Source organism: Macrobrachium nipponense, chromosome 14 (assembly GCF_015104395.2).
Source record: "Macrobrachium nipponense isolate FS-2020 chromosome 14, ASM1510439v2, whole genome shotgun sequence".
Classification (NCBI taxonomy): Eukaryota; Metazoa; Arthropoda; class Malacostraca; order Decapoda; family Palaemonidae; genus Macrobrachium; species Macrobrachium nipponense.
This window is the reverse complement of record NC_087207.1, coordinates 53,465,470-53,478,490: the sequence shown is the minus strand read 5'-3', so window position 1 is coordinate 53,478,490 and position 13,021 is coordinate 53,465,470. Positions and strand designations below refer to the sequence as shown.

Genomic DNA, 13,021 nt, shown 5'->3' with positions numbered 1-13,021 from the left:
CATTTATTTTTCATAGGGCAAAGACGTAGTATATGTATGTATACAGGTGTATGTAATGTACTATATTATATATATATATATATATAATATATCATATATATATATATATACCCGGGATATACCATTGATAAATATATTATATATATTATACTATATTTTATATATCTATATATATTGATGTTATATTATAATATATAATTGTATATCGGTATAGATATTATATATAATATATAATATATATATATATTTACATATATAGACATACATTACATACACCTGTATACATACATATACATACGTCTTTGCCCTTATGAAAAATAATGGAATTTGAAACATAAACATTCATGGCCTACATTTGTATAGTTGGGGCAATCAATGAGACTCTCAAATCGCAAGCAAAGTTTCCTGATTTCTGGTGTTCAGAATCCTTGGCTGATGATACCCTTTCGTTTCCGTTAGTAACTAGTTCAGTTGTCAGGTGACTCAGGAGTCAGGTCTTGTAAACAGTCCTTGTGGAAAATGGGTGAGGGGCGCGGCGGGCGGGAAATTTATCTGCTCCTAGGTTGTTGTTGTTGTGAACTCGAGTTGTATACATTGTGGCCAGTGGTTGTGTTTGTATAATATGGGTATTCTCTGCTCAGAGTGGTCCTCTAAGAAGGCAAGTTTAAAACCGTTGATTTTATTATGATTTTTCGTTCTAAATTTTTTTTTTTGCTTTTTTTACTTAAAATGGTAATTCTGGGCAATAACTCCGCACAGACTGCAAGGAACTCCCGTGAATACGACATCCTCTAGGGATTGGGGCGTCCAATGTATTTCGCCGTGTTTAACTGGCCCCTGGGGGTTAATTACAGTCGACCCCCAAAAATTACGGTAAATTCTTAATAAGCAATCCAAATACTACAGGAAACTGTAATTTCCAAAGAAATACCCGACGGGGAGTTATTACCTAGATCTACCCGTAAAAGTTTAGTTTTAGACCTTGGCTTGTTACAGGTTTAATATAAGTCTTAATAATTGCAACTGTAATAGTCACAATGCCCCCTTAATTCAAGATATTAAGAGGCATTGTGGCTATTACAATTGCATATGTATCTGGTAAAAAAGTGACCAATAGATTTTACATACATATCAATAAATGTTTAACATAGTTGGTTTTCTAATTCGACTCCATATTTTTCTAGATTGTTTCAGGAGCCCAACGTAAATTCTTCAACGCTACAGCAACTTTGGGGGGAGTATGCCTATGTAAATGGTGTGTGTCATCTTCCTTTGGTCTTTTTTCATGAACTTAACCCTGAAAGCTTATCCTACCCCACCGCCCCTGGTGTGGGGGAGGATGCCCCATCAGACATGTGGCAATATTTGCCACATGTCTGATGGGGGGCTTGTGTTTTGTTTACCTTTCTTGTCATGTTGGTTGCTTAATATATTAAGCTTTGACTTTCAAAAATATGGATTTAGTTGTAAAGTTTTAATTACCTTTGACTTCCACAATTGGTTTAAAACTATTTCATTAATCTAAAATATTTGTTTACTTATGGTTTTTCGCCTTATAGAGCATTTTTACTTTGTATTTAATAGTAGCTGACACAACTTCCTACGTAACTTTCATTTATTATTTTCTTTAGGTAAATATTAATAATTTCTTATTGTAAACAATTAAGTAGCCTTTCAAGGCCTAGTATTTTGACTTCTTAGGCTTTCGTGAAGTGTTGATTCTTTTAATTTTATTTCAGCAGTTAAATTTGCTCTTGATGGAACACAGAACCAAGAGATTTTGAAAACTTACTTTTACTTAATAATGTTAAGGATTGTTAGCTACTGTTTGTTAGGCCATTCAGTATTTGAAGTAGGGTACTATTAAACATCGTTCGAGATGTTTGTTTCAATTTTTTTTTTTTCCTTTTCAGATCTCGTTCAGCGAAACTAACCAGTGGGCATTTTAATATACGTAGAAAAATCTGCACGCAATTGTGAACACTTAAAAATGATACTTGAACTGCAGTTTGTTTTGGAAGTGCAGTTTCCGAATCTTCAAAGAACTGTTACGTATCATCATATTCGGAAACTCAGGAGTCTAGAAGGTGAATGGACTGTTTTTAAGTTGCTGGTTAGGTTCGTAATGTATTTGTAACAAATTTTGTTATCTTTGCATACAAGGAGAATACGAGATGGATATTCGTTCTTTCTTTTACCTGAAAGTGAAGGTCTTCTCCATATTTTTATATGAAACAATATTTAGTCTCAAACAATTGTTACCTCTCTGACACGGTTAGAATGTTTGGTTAATCTTTGCTATAATTTAGACAAATCAAAAGTTCCGATAAAAGACTACAAATGTAGATCTTGTGGTAAGAAATAAATTCAGGGAAACTGAAAGTAAAATAAGTGAGTTCCTGTGAGTTTCAAGAGACTAGTACACTGTAATTGATGGTAACAAGCCTGGACTTGAGTACTTTGAAGTTTTAGATTTGCTACGAAAACTAGAATATCAATGTTGCGTAACTTTGTCAGATTTTACAATGTACTACGCAGCTGTGCTGGGTAACAAATGGTTCTGGAGAGTATTTAGAAGTATAGTCAAACCGTCCATTGCATTGGTTGATATTTATTTTGGGCCCATTAAACTTGACTGAACATCAGGAATTAGAAAAGCTGGTCTTAATTGACCAACTGGGAAGTTGTAAGGTTATAAATTACATTACTGAATAAACTAATACAAAGAGTTAAGGGAATGATTGATAGGAGCTTAATATTTATTTTTAATCTTAAGACTACTTTATCTTAAGACTCTACTTTAAAGACTGCATACATCCCGTAGGACGCCTCAGTGGCGTGGTCGGTATGGTCTTGGCCTGTCACCTCAATGGCCGCTAGTTCGTTTCTCGAGCATTCACTCGCGACGTGGTTCGGAAGTCACGTAAAGCCGTTGGTCCCGTTGCTGAATGACTTCTGGTTCCACGCAACGTAAAAACTCCAAACAAACAAACAAACCCCTCCAACCCTGTGTCCAACTAGAACTGAAAAGATACAACACATCCCATTGTGGGAACTTCTTTACATACAAGATACGTGACAAGTGTAATAAACTGCCACCAGAAATTGTAAACAGCAACATTTTGTCAGGCCCCGTCCACACGATCGAGCTTTGGTCGACGAACTTTGTCCGATGTGACGTCAGAAGCGGAGAAACAGCGAGAAAAGTCAGAACTTTGCTGCAGTTTCTCCACTTCTGACGTCACATCGAACAGAGTTCGTCGAGCAAAGCTCGGCCGTGTGGACGGGGCCTTAGAGTTTAAAAGAAAGCTAGACAAAATCATTAGGAGGACACTGTGAATCCACAGCAAAAACCTGCTCATACAGGTAAGTGAGCCCACGATGTCTCCTCTTAGGATGGACTAACAAGTCTTTGAGACATTATAATCCTTGTAACTCCTTGTAACTTGAATCCCTCTTCCCACACACCCATACAAGCAAGCCTCTTCTACCCTGCCACAGCATACAGTCACAGAGCCTTGACCAGCCTTACCTCTCTCTTCCTGTCCACCTCCCCTTAATGATACTGAACGCATCTCCCAAGAACGTGTTATCTGCTTCCTCCATCAGTTAAATATTCTTCATCTAATATTGTGACGGGTAGGTCAGGAAGATAATTTCAAGTTTTCTTTTGAAGTAAATAAGGCGATAGTATTTTCAGTGAAGGATAAAGAAATATGCCAAGAAGATTTACCTATCATCCAAACCAGAATTAATAATAAACCATGCTCAGTCCTTTTAGATACAGGCAGTACAGTAAGTTTAATAGATAAACAAACATTAACAAAACAATATTTATCATGGACATTATGGGGGAATGTCAGTCTTGTGCATATGGAAAAATTGATTAGCTGCTTCAAGTTTGTCAAATGATTCTAACTCAAGTTTGGATAATTTGACATCTTTGACATTATCAAAATGATTGATATGCCTAGATAAATTTAAGGTGTAAGAAGCAAAAATGGTAGGCTTGTAGTACAAATAATTCAAAATAACTACTTCACAAGATGTCACAAAGGATTTTATGTTATTATTCCTACAAGTGACCTTAGCTGTTACTTGATTCTGTGAAAATACTACCATTTCATCATACAAAATTTGAGCTTTGAAATCAGGACTGTAAGGGATATACTCAGTTATTCTCACCATTTCTGTCATTAATTAAATCATCTATGCAATATAATTTGTTAAGTGGCTCATAAAAACTCTGTATATTGCAAACAAACTCATTGCCTTCCAGCATGATACAATCATCAAAATCTTTGTCACTTAGTTTCACCAACAGAAGTGAATTTTGTTGCAATGCAAAATGTACTATGTCTTGGTTCAAAACAACTGACTTGTTGTTTACTAGCATTGGAAAAGGGTAAATGGATATCAAGTTATTAACTTCATTATTGTTGAATGGTATCACCAACACAATGTGATCAGAAACCCTTTTTACACTTATTATACTATAGTAAGTAAGAACATCTCGCACAAGCGGTTTGAAGTGATGGTCTAACATACATTTTTTCAATTACAAGGTGCAACTCACTAGGACTGATGAGGTATGGTGATAAAATGTTTTTAGCGGCTAACATCACTGCATTCAAAAGTTCCTAATGATTTAACAAAAAGGTTTCTGTTTCAAATAACAATTGAGTCACATATTGTGACTTGTTTAAGTCATTTATCTCTGTAGTAATATTCTGAGCTATACTGTTAACAAAGTCCTTTAGTTTAACAATCAAATTCTGGTTCTTGTCAGTTGCATCAATGACTTTAGTCATGATTGTACCCCGTTCTGCGTCCCACATTTCTAATTTTTCTATTCTAGCCCTATCTTTATCTACATCACCATCAGTAGCTACACCAAACAAAGTGTTCAAGGCTGTGCCGATGAATGGCAATAAGGAACGCTTTTGAATTCTCTTGGGTAACACTTGACTGATATCTTCCCTAAGCTTTAGCAAAATAGAATTGTTCTGGTTAGTAGACATGACACTTTCAATTTTACTCATTAATGCAGTAAGTTCCTGTTGCTGCTTGTCGACATCTGTGATATTGATAGTTACAACCGCTATGTTGTGTATCATCTTCACTTGACCATGTTCCTTTAAAATTGCTCCCTTCTTGATTTGCAAGAGGGAGATGCAGATATCGCTCACCATGAGCCATAGTGAAATCCATTTCCTGCAAATATATTCTAAGCAGTAAACCTTATACAACAATGTTATTGACCTGTTGCACTTGGTCCTATCTTTTCCTTAAATTGTATCTCGGATCCCACCGCTGCCACCACTTATGTGACGGGTATTTATTTTTATTGCTCTTCGTTATGTTTGCGTGGCATACTTACGAGTTCTTATTCTCTCTCTTCTTCTTCTTCTGGTTCTCTTCGTTGTTACGGGTAATGTTTGAAAGGTTATTTGTCATATGGGCTAACCTTCATTTATCACTTGTTACGGTTGAGTTTCTTTTTTTTTCATAGGAACATTGTAGATTATTTAATTCGTTTTAGCTATGTCTCTCAGGAGTTTCTTCTTATTGTCTTTGGCATGGGAAACGTCTCAGGACTCTGGGCAAGTTAAACACCACTTACTTATTTCTTATAATTAGATAAAGTTCAAAGTTCACACTATTGATTGACAACACTATCACACTAAAATGGAACAGAGTGAGAAAGAACACAGCCTCCCCGTATAAGGACTGGTTCTTGACTAAATATCTCTAGGACTTCAAATGAAGTCTGGACCTAACTGTTTCAATTAGCTCCTCCTTAACTATCCTCTAGGACACATCCTACTTCTTCATGAATGGCTTTCCTTACTTCCAGTGCCACCTCCAGATTAGTCTGATTGGTTACGTCCCTTGACAGTAACCACCCACTGAAGGAGTCAAAGTTCATATTTTCTGGTGCGGTTTGCATTTTACTGTTTTCAAAAACAAGTGCCAATGTTTTGGTCTGGTTTACGAAACTGTTATTCGGGCAGTCTTATGCTGTACACATCTACTCCCTTTTCTACCTTAACTTCTGGTAGATTCTTCATCACTCTACTTTCACTATATATATTCTACCAGTGGTTTTCCTAACTAAATTTTCCTAGCTATATTCTGAACAGACTCTTGTTGTTTCCTAACAATATAACCTACCAACCAATAACTCTGACCAAGCTGTATGTATAATCAGCATAACATAGTACCATATCGTCTCCAAGGCCTGGTAGTACCACGTCGTCTCCAAGGCCTGGTGGTTTATTGATAGTACCATATAGTCTCCAAGGCCTGGTGATTTATTGATAGTACCATATCGTCTCCAAGGCCTGGTGATTTATTGATAGTACCATATAGTCTCCAAGGCCTGGTGATTTATTGATAGTACCATATCGTCTCCAAGGCCTGGTGATTTATTGATAGTAGGCGACCATATCGTCTCCAAGGCCTGATAGTACCATGTCGTCTCCAAGGCCTGGTGATTTATCGATAGTACCATATCGTCTCCAAGGCCTGGTGATTTATTGATAGTACCATATCGTCTCCAAGGCCTGGTGATTTATTGATAATAATAGTTCATTTCAGTCTCTCTCTCTCTCTCTCTCTCTCTCTCTCTCTCTCTCTCTCTCTCTCTCTTTGTAGCTGAAGCTGACTTTTGAGCTAGATTGCAAGCTTTAATTCCCATGACTGAATTCCGTGCGTTTAATTACATGCTAGTAGAGCTAATTAATAGTTAATTTGTTTAATCTCTGTTTAATCTCTCTCTCTCTCTCTCTCTCTCTCTCTCTCTCTCACTGGTACATAACACTCCATTAACTTTTTGTGTTAGAGGCTAAACAGTAATAACGAAACATTGAGTATTTCGAAAATGTCAAGTCAGGAGGCTTGCAGATTAAGCTTAGAATAAGGGAAATTTACATGTTTATATAGTAGTATGTGTATATACTAAGAGACAGACAGACAGACAGACAGACAGACAGACAGACAGACAGACCTTTCATTTTAAGTTTCTCTCTTTGGTGACAAATAAACGTAGCATATCAACCGACATCTAATATTCTCCCTCACGTATTGCCTAAGTATTCTACGGAAAAGCTGACTAACAAGGAAAACCCATCCACACAAACACACGCACACACAAACATAAAAAAGAAAAGGAAAAACTTTTCTGTACTCAGAGACTTAGCATTACTTTACCGGATTAGCGATACTTCAGACAAAGCAAGCCAGCTGGTGTCAAGTTCACACATGTCTGCCTGTTCAAGGAATGAAGACTGCTGGATTTTTTTTTTAAAGATAGTGATTCTCTTTTACAAGTTTTTTTAGGGTAGTTTTTCATTTTTTAGGTAGCATTTTTGATATAGTACTTTTGTTATCTTTTAGATAGCATATTTTATAATTTAAGATAGTGCTTTTTTTCCTAGACAGTATATCTTTTTAATTTTTACATATTATTTGTTTTTATTGTTGTAGATAGTATAAATTGATGTTTTTATATAGTATTTTTTTATATATATATAGATGGCATCTTTTATCATTTATTTTTTAGATAAGGTTTTTTCTAAAAAAATTTTAGATAGTATTTTTGTCATAATTTTAATGTAGTATTTTTTTTATTTTTGTAGATAGTATTTTTTTATTTTTAGATAGTATTTTTTCGATAGTATTTTTGTTGTAATTTTTCCAGATAATATTCTTTCTATAATATTGAGATAGTATTCTTTTAAAAGTTATTTTCTTGTGATAGTATTTTTCCAACAGAAATAATTTTTTTGACGCAGCATTTTTTAAATAAGTCATTTTAATGTGTTTTTTAGCTGAAATTAATTTTTGAAATTTTTTTAACTAAAATTATTTTTGGAGATACTAATATTTTAACAAATTATTTTTTTAGATAGTAATTTTATCAACAGCAATCATTTTTTTAACACTGTTTTTCGACAAATAATATTTTTGAAACTTTTTTTTAATAAAAAAATTTCTTTAACAGAAACAATTTTTTGAGAAAGTGTTTTTTATCCGGAGCCGGAATTGGAATTGGATTATAAAATTTAGGCCCAAGGCCTAGCTATGGGACATATGAGGTCATTCAACGCTGAAAGGGACATCGAGAGTAAAAAGGTTCTAAATGCCGTAACAGGAGGAAAAACTTAAAGCAGTTGCACTATGGAAACAATTGTTAGATGAAGTTGGAAAGTAATTTGGAAGAAAGAGACTATGAACAGAGGTACAGTAAAAGGAATGAAAGGGGTTGCAGCTAGGGCCGAAGGGACGCTGCAGAGAACCTTAAGTAATGCCTACACCGCACGTGAGGTGCACTGATAGCACTACCCCCTCACCGCAGAATTCAGGTGGATGAACGATCATATATTTATTCATTTTTAATCCATTCATTCATTTTTTTTTTTTTTTCAAAGCAGAGGCCGACGGATACGATGAAAAAAGTGAAGACCAATTGTGACTTAACCCTAAAAACAACGATAAACCTATTTCTTGAAGAATGTATAAAATTCAAGTAGGAAAATAAGAGAGCGAGAAGAGAATTCCGAAGCCACCTTTAGTTTGAAGCGTAAGTAGAAGAAAGGTATGGATTTGATCTTTTTATCTAAACATTTCATCAGTAGGGCTCGTAATGAAATGTCAATTCAATCGTAAACAAGGCGTGATCCTATCTCCAGCTTACTCGGGACGAGTGCGATTATTATATTCCTAACTTAGCGTAAATTAAAACGTGCAAAAATAAACGAGCAAATAGAGACTTGTTTCACCAACGAAAATTAAAATAAGTCTTCTATAGTTTGTCGGAAAGAATTTTTCTGTACTGTACTGTTTATCATATTTTAATGACTATTATCTTTGTTATCATGATAATTATCACGACGATGATACTAATTGTTGTTAGAACTCTTGTACGATGATATTGCTGCCGTTATTAAAAGTGTAAGACGCTGTTAATAATATGTGCGAAAAATATATCTCGTAATAGAAAAAGAGCAGAGAGAGAGAGAGAGAGAGAGAGAGAAAGTTGGCGGAGGTAAGCTTCATCCTGACGGAGGGCAGAAAGACCAACTGAGAGAGAGAGAGAGAGAGAGAGAGAGAGAGAGAGAGAGATGGCGGAGGCAGAAGACGACCTGGTCAGTCAGTCTCCCCGCTGCCTTCCTACTGTGCGCGTGTGTAAGTGTGCGTGCGTCTGTTTGAGACGGGAAAACTTTCCTGCGAGTAGCCACCGCGTGTTTGGGGCTGCCTGTGGGCTGACCACGATTGTTTGGGTAGAAGTAGTCTTTCCCTTGAAGATATATCCATTTATTCTCGTTCTTTTTTTTTTCTCTCTCAGAATAATAATAATAAGCCATGAAACATTTTTGATCCGCACAGACTATCTCTCTCTCTACTGAAGGTGTAACATAATTTGCTATTTTTTTTATTTTCTCTTCCCTAATAATTGATTTTTTTATCTCTTCTTTCTGTTTCCTGTTACCTTCTGTTTTTTGTTTTTCTCTCTCAAGTGAATTTTGTATTTCCCGTTGCATTCTGTTACTTGTTTCACGTCAATTCTGTGTTTCTTATTGCATGCTGTTACTTCCTTCAAATGATTTCTATGTTTCCTGTTACCTTCTGTTACTTCTTTCGTTTTAATTCTATATTTCCTATTACCTTCTATACCTTCTGAATTCTAATGTTCTGTTTACCCTCTGTTACTTCTTTGTTTTATTCTGTATTTCCTATTACTTCTTGTGTTTTACTTCTTTCAAATGATTCTGTATTTCCTTTACTCTCTGTTACCTTCTTTTCATTTTATTTCTTTTATCTATTTACCTTCTGTTGCAATTCTTTCAAAATTGAATTCTGTTGTTTCCTATTTGCAAATTTCTGTTAACTTATTTCAAATGAATTCTTTATTCCCTATTGCATTCTGTTACTTCCTTCAAATGATTTCTGTGTTTCCTGTTACCTTCTGTTACTTGTTTCAAATGAATTCTGTATTCTTTGGAAGCTTGAATTTCTTCAAGTCAGTGGCCCCTGTGACATTGTTCCGTATGAATAGGATTCATCTTTTTATTATTATTATTATTAATAATAATAATTAATAATAATAATAATAATAATAATAATAATAATTAAATAATAATCAATAATAATAATAATTAACCAAAAAAAAAGATCAATAATAATTGGGAAAAACTCTCTATCACGAGAGTATATGTAATGTTCTAGGGAGGGGTCCTCAATAATAAAAGAAAAGTGTTAATAGTTCGCGTAAAATTTAAAAACACTTTACAAAACTTTCGAACCCTTCCCTGAGTTCATCTCAAAATGATTTTGGGCTGAAGATGAACCCATGGAAGGGTTCGAAAGCTTTGTAAAGGGTTTTTAAATTATACGCGAACTATTAACATGTTTTTTTGTATTATTGTGGACCCTTTAGAAAAATAATAATAATAATAATAATAATAATAATAATAATAATAATAATAATAATAATAATAATAATAATAATAATAATAATAATAATGAACCAAATAAACCTTCTTTCAGTTTTCTTCTGAAGATTGAAAAAGAAACCCAAAAAATTACTGCAGGGCCTTGACCCAAGCTGACAAGTTACTCATCTCTTGAAAAAGGGCCACAGATAGGGCCTGAAAGTACTCGAGTGTTGAGTAAAATAAAATGCAAATACTTGTAAGTAGACACGGTATACACAGTAATTTTGTGGGTTTCTTTTTCAATAATAATAGCAATAATAATAATCCATTGTCGAAGTATGAGATAATAAACTCCGGAGAGTTTTTTTTTTTTTTTTTTCCCAAGGAGACGAGATATTCAAAACAACAACTTCTGGAGACGAAAACCAAAAGAGAGATAATATCCAACTAAAAGTTTCCAACATCCCTCACTGTTTTGGGTGTTCACGCCGATCGTTGGCATGGACGCCTAGATTTTTATTTCATACTTTATATTAACTTTCTATCTAGTTTCCTCTCTTTTTTTTAACTTTGTATTTAGTTTTCTCTCCTTTTTTTTAACTTTCTTTCTAGTTTTCTTTCTTTTTTTTACTTTGTATTTAGTTTTCTCTTTTACGCCATATTTTTTTTCTTTCGTCAACCCTTCTCGACCACGGGGTTAAAAGTTGTATGCATTGTTCAGGCGATGTTTTACTTAACCTCCAGCTTTTGTTAGAACTGAATCTATATATATATATATATAATATATATATATATATATATTATATATATTTGTATGTATATATATACATATATACATATATATATATATATATATATTTATATTTATATGGATATATATATATATATGCATACACACACACACACACACACACACACACACACACATATATATATATATATATATATATATATATATATATATATATATGTGTGTGTGTGTGTGTGTGTGTGTGTGTGTGTGTGTATGTATGTATAGATTTTGATGATTTATTAGCTTTTATTTCAAATTTTTAAGTCTAACGATAATTGACCTTTTAAGTGAAAAATATTTTTCGTTTTTATTTTATATTCATTCAACTAACTTAACTCTGGTTTACCCTAAATATTCTGTAACAGTCTTTACTTGGTCTTCGATTAGAATTTTCATTCTAATTTAATAACTTTAATAACTTTTCTACAAATGTCTTGGGCTTTGGTCTCTTTATCTTTCCAATCATTTTTAAAAGTGTTACTTGATGCCTCCATATTTTTCACTTTATCCAATATTATTTAACCTAGATTCCTCAATAGTTTTCACTGTATCCAATACTTTTTAGAAGTATTCCTTGATTTCTCCATAGTTTTCACGGTATCCAATCATTTTTAAAAGTATTCTTTGATTCCTTCATAGTTTTCACTGTATCCAATATTTTTTAAAAGTATTCCTTGATACCTCCATAGTTTTTCACTGTATCCAATATTTTTTTAAAGTATTCCTTGATACCTCCATAGTTTTCACTGTATCCAATAATCTTTAAAAGTATTCCTTGATTCCTCCATATTTTTCACTTTATCCAATAATATTTAACCTTGATTCCTCCATAGTTTTCCCTATATCCAATAATTTTTAAACGTTTCCTTGATTTCTCCATATTTTTCACTTTATCCAATAATATTTAACCTTGATTCCTCCATAGTTTTAGCTTTATCCAATAATTTTTAAAAGTTTTCCTTGATTCGTCGATGTTTTTCACTTTATCAAATAATATTTAACCTTGTTTTCTATATAGTTTTCACTGCATCCAATAAGTTTTTAAAGTATTCCTTGATTCCTCCATACTCTTCACTGTGTCCAATAATCTTTAAAAGTATTCCTTGATTCCTCCATATTTTTCGCTTTACCAATAATATCTAATCTTGATCCCTCCATAGTTTTCACTGTAGCCAATAATTTCTTAAAGTTTCCTTGATGCCTCCATAGTTTTGACTTTATCCAATAATTTCTTAGTTTCCTTGATTTCTCCTTAGTACTGATTTTATCCAATTTTTTTGTCAAGTTTTTCGCGATTTCTTCGTAGTTTTAACTTTGTCTAATAATTTGCCAACGTTTTCCTTGATTTATCCAATAATTTGCCAAAGTTTTCCTTGATTTATCCAATAATTTGTCAAAGTTTTCCTTGATTTATCCAATAATTTGTCAAAGTTTTCCTTGATTTATCCAATAATTTGCCAAAGTTTTCCTTGATTTATCCAATAATTTGCCAAAGTTTTCCTTGATTATCCAATATTTTGTGAACGTTTTCCTTGATTTATCCAATAATTTGCCACATTTTTCTGGATTTATCCAATAATTTGCCAACGTTTTCCTTGATTTATCCAATAATTTCCTTGATTTATCCATAGTTTTTACTTAATCCGATAATTTTGTTTTACTTCTCCGTAATTTTCACTGTATCCAGTAATTTTTGCAAGTTTTCCGTAATTCATCCACAGTTTTTACTTTATCTAAATGCGTTTTTAAAGTCTTCCAGGGTTTATATATATTTTTCATTTTACCCAAT

General features: G+C 33.4%; 1 long non-coding RNA gene across 1 annotated transcript; it reads left to right on the top strand.

The window, feature by feature from the left end:
- Positions 1–488: 488 nt before the first annotated feature.
- LOC135226106 (uncharacterized) lies at positions 489–2,179 on the top strand. The gene is made up of 3 exons (XR_010317164.1): positions 489–658; positions 1,185–1,255; positions 1,914–2,179. It is a non-coding gene; the product is annotated as an uncharacterized LOC135226106 (long non-coding RNA).
- Positions 2,180–13,021: the final 10,842 nt, after the last annotated feature.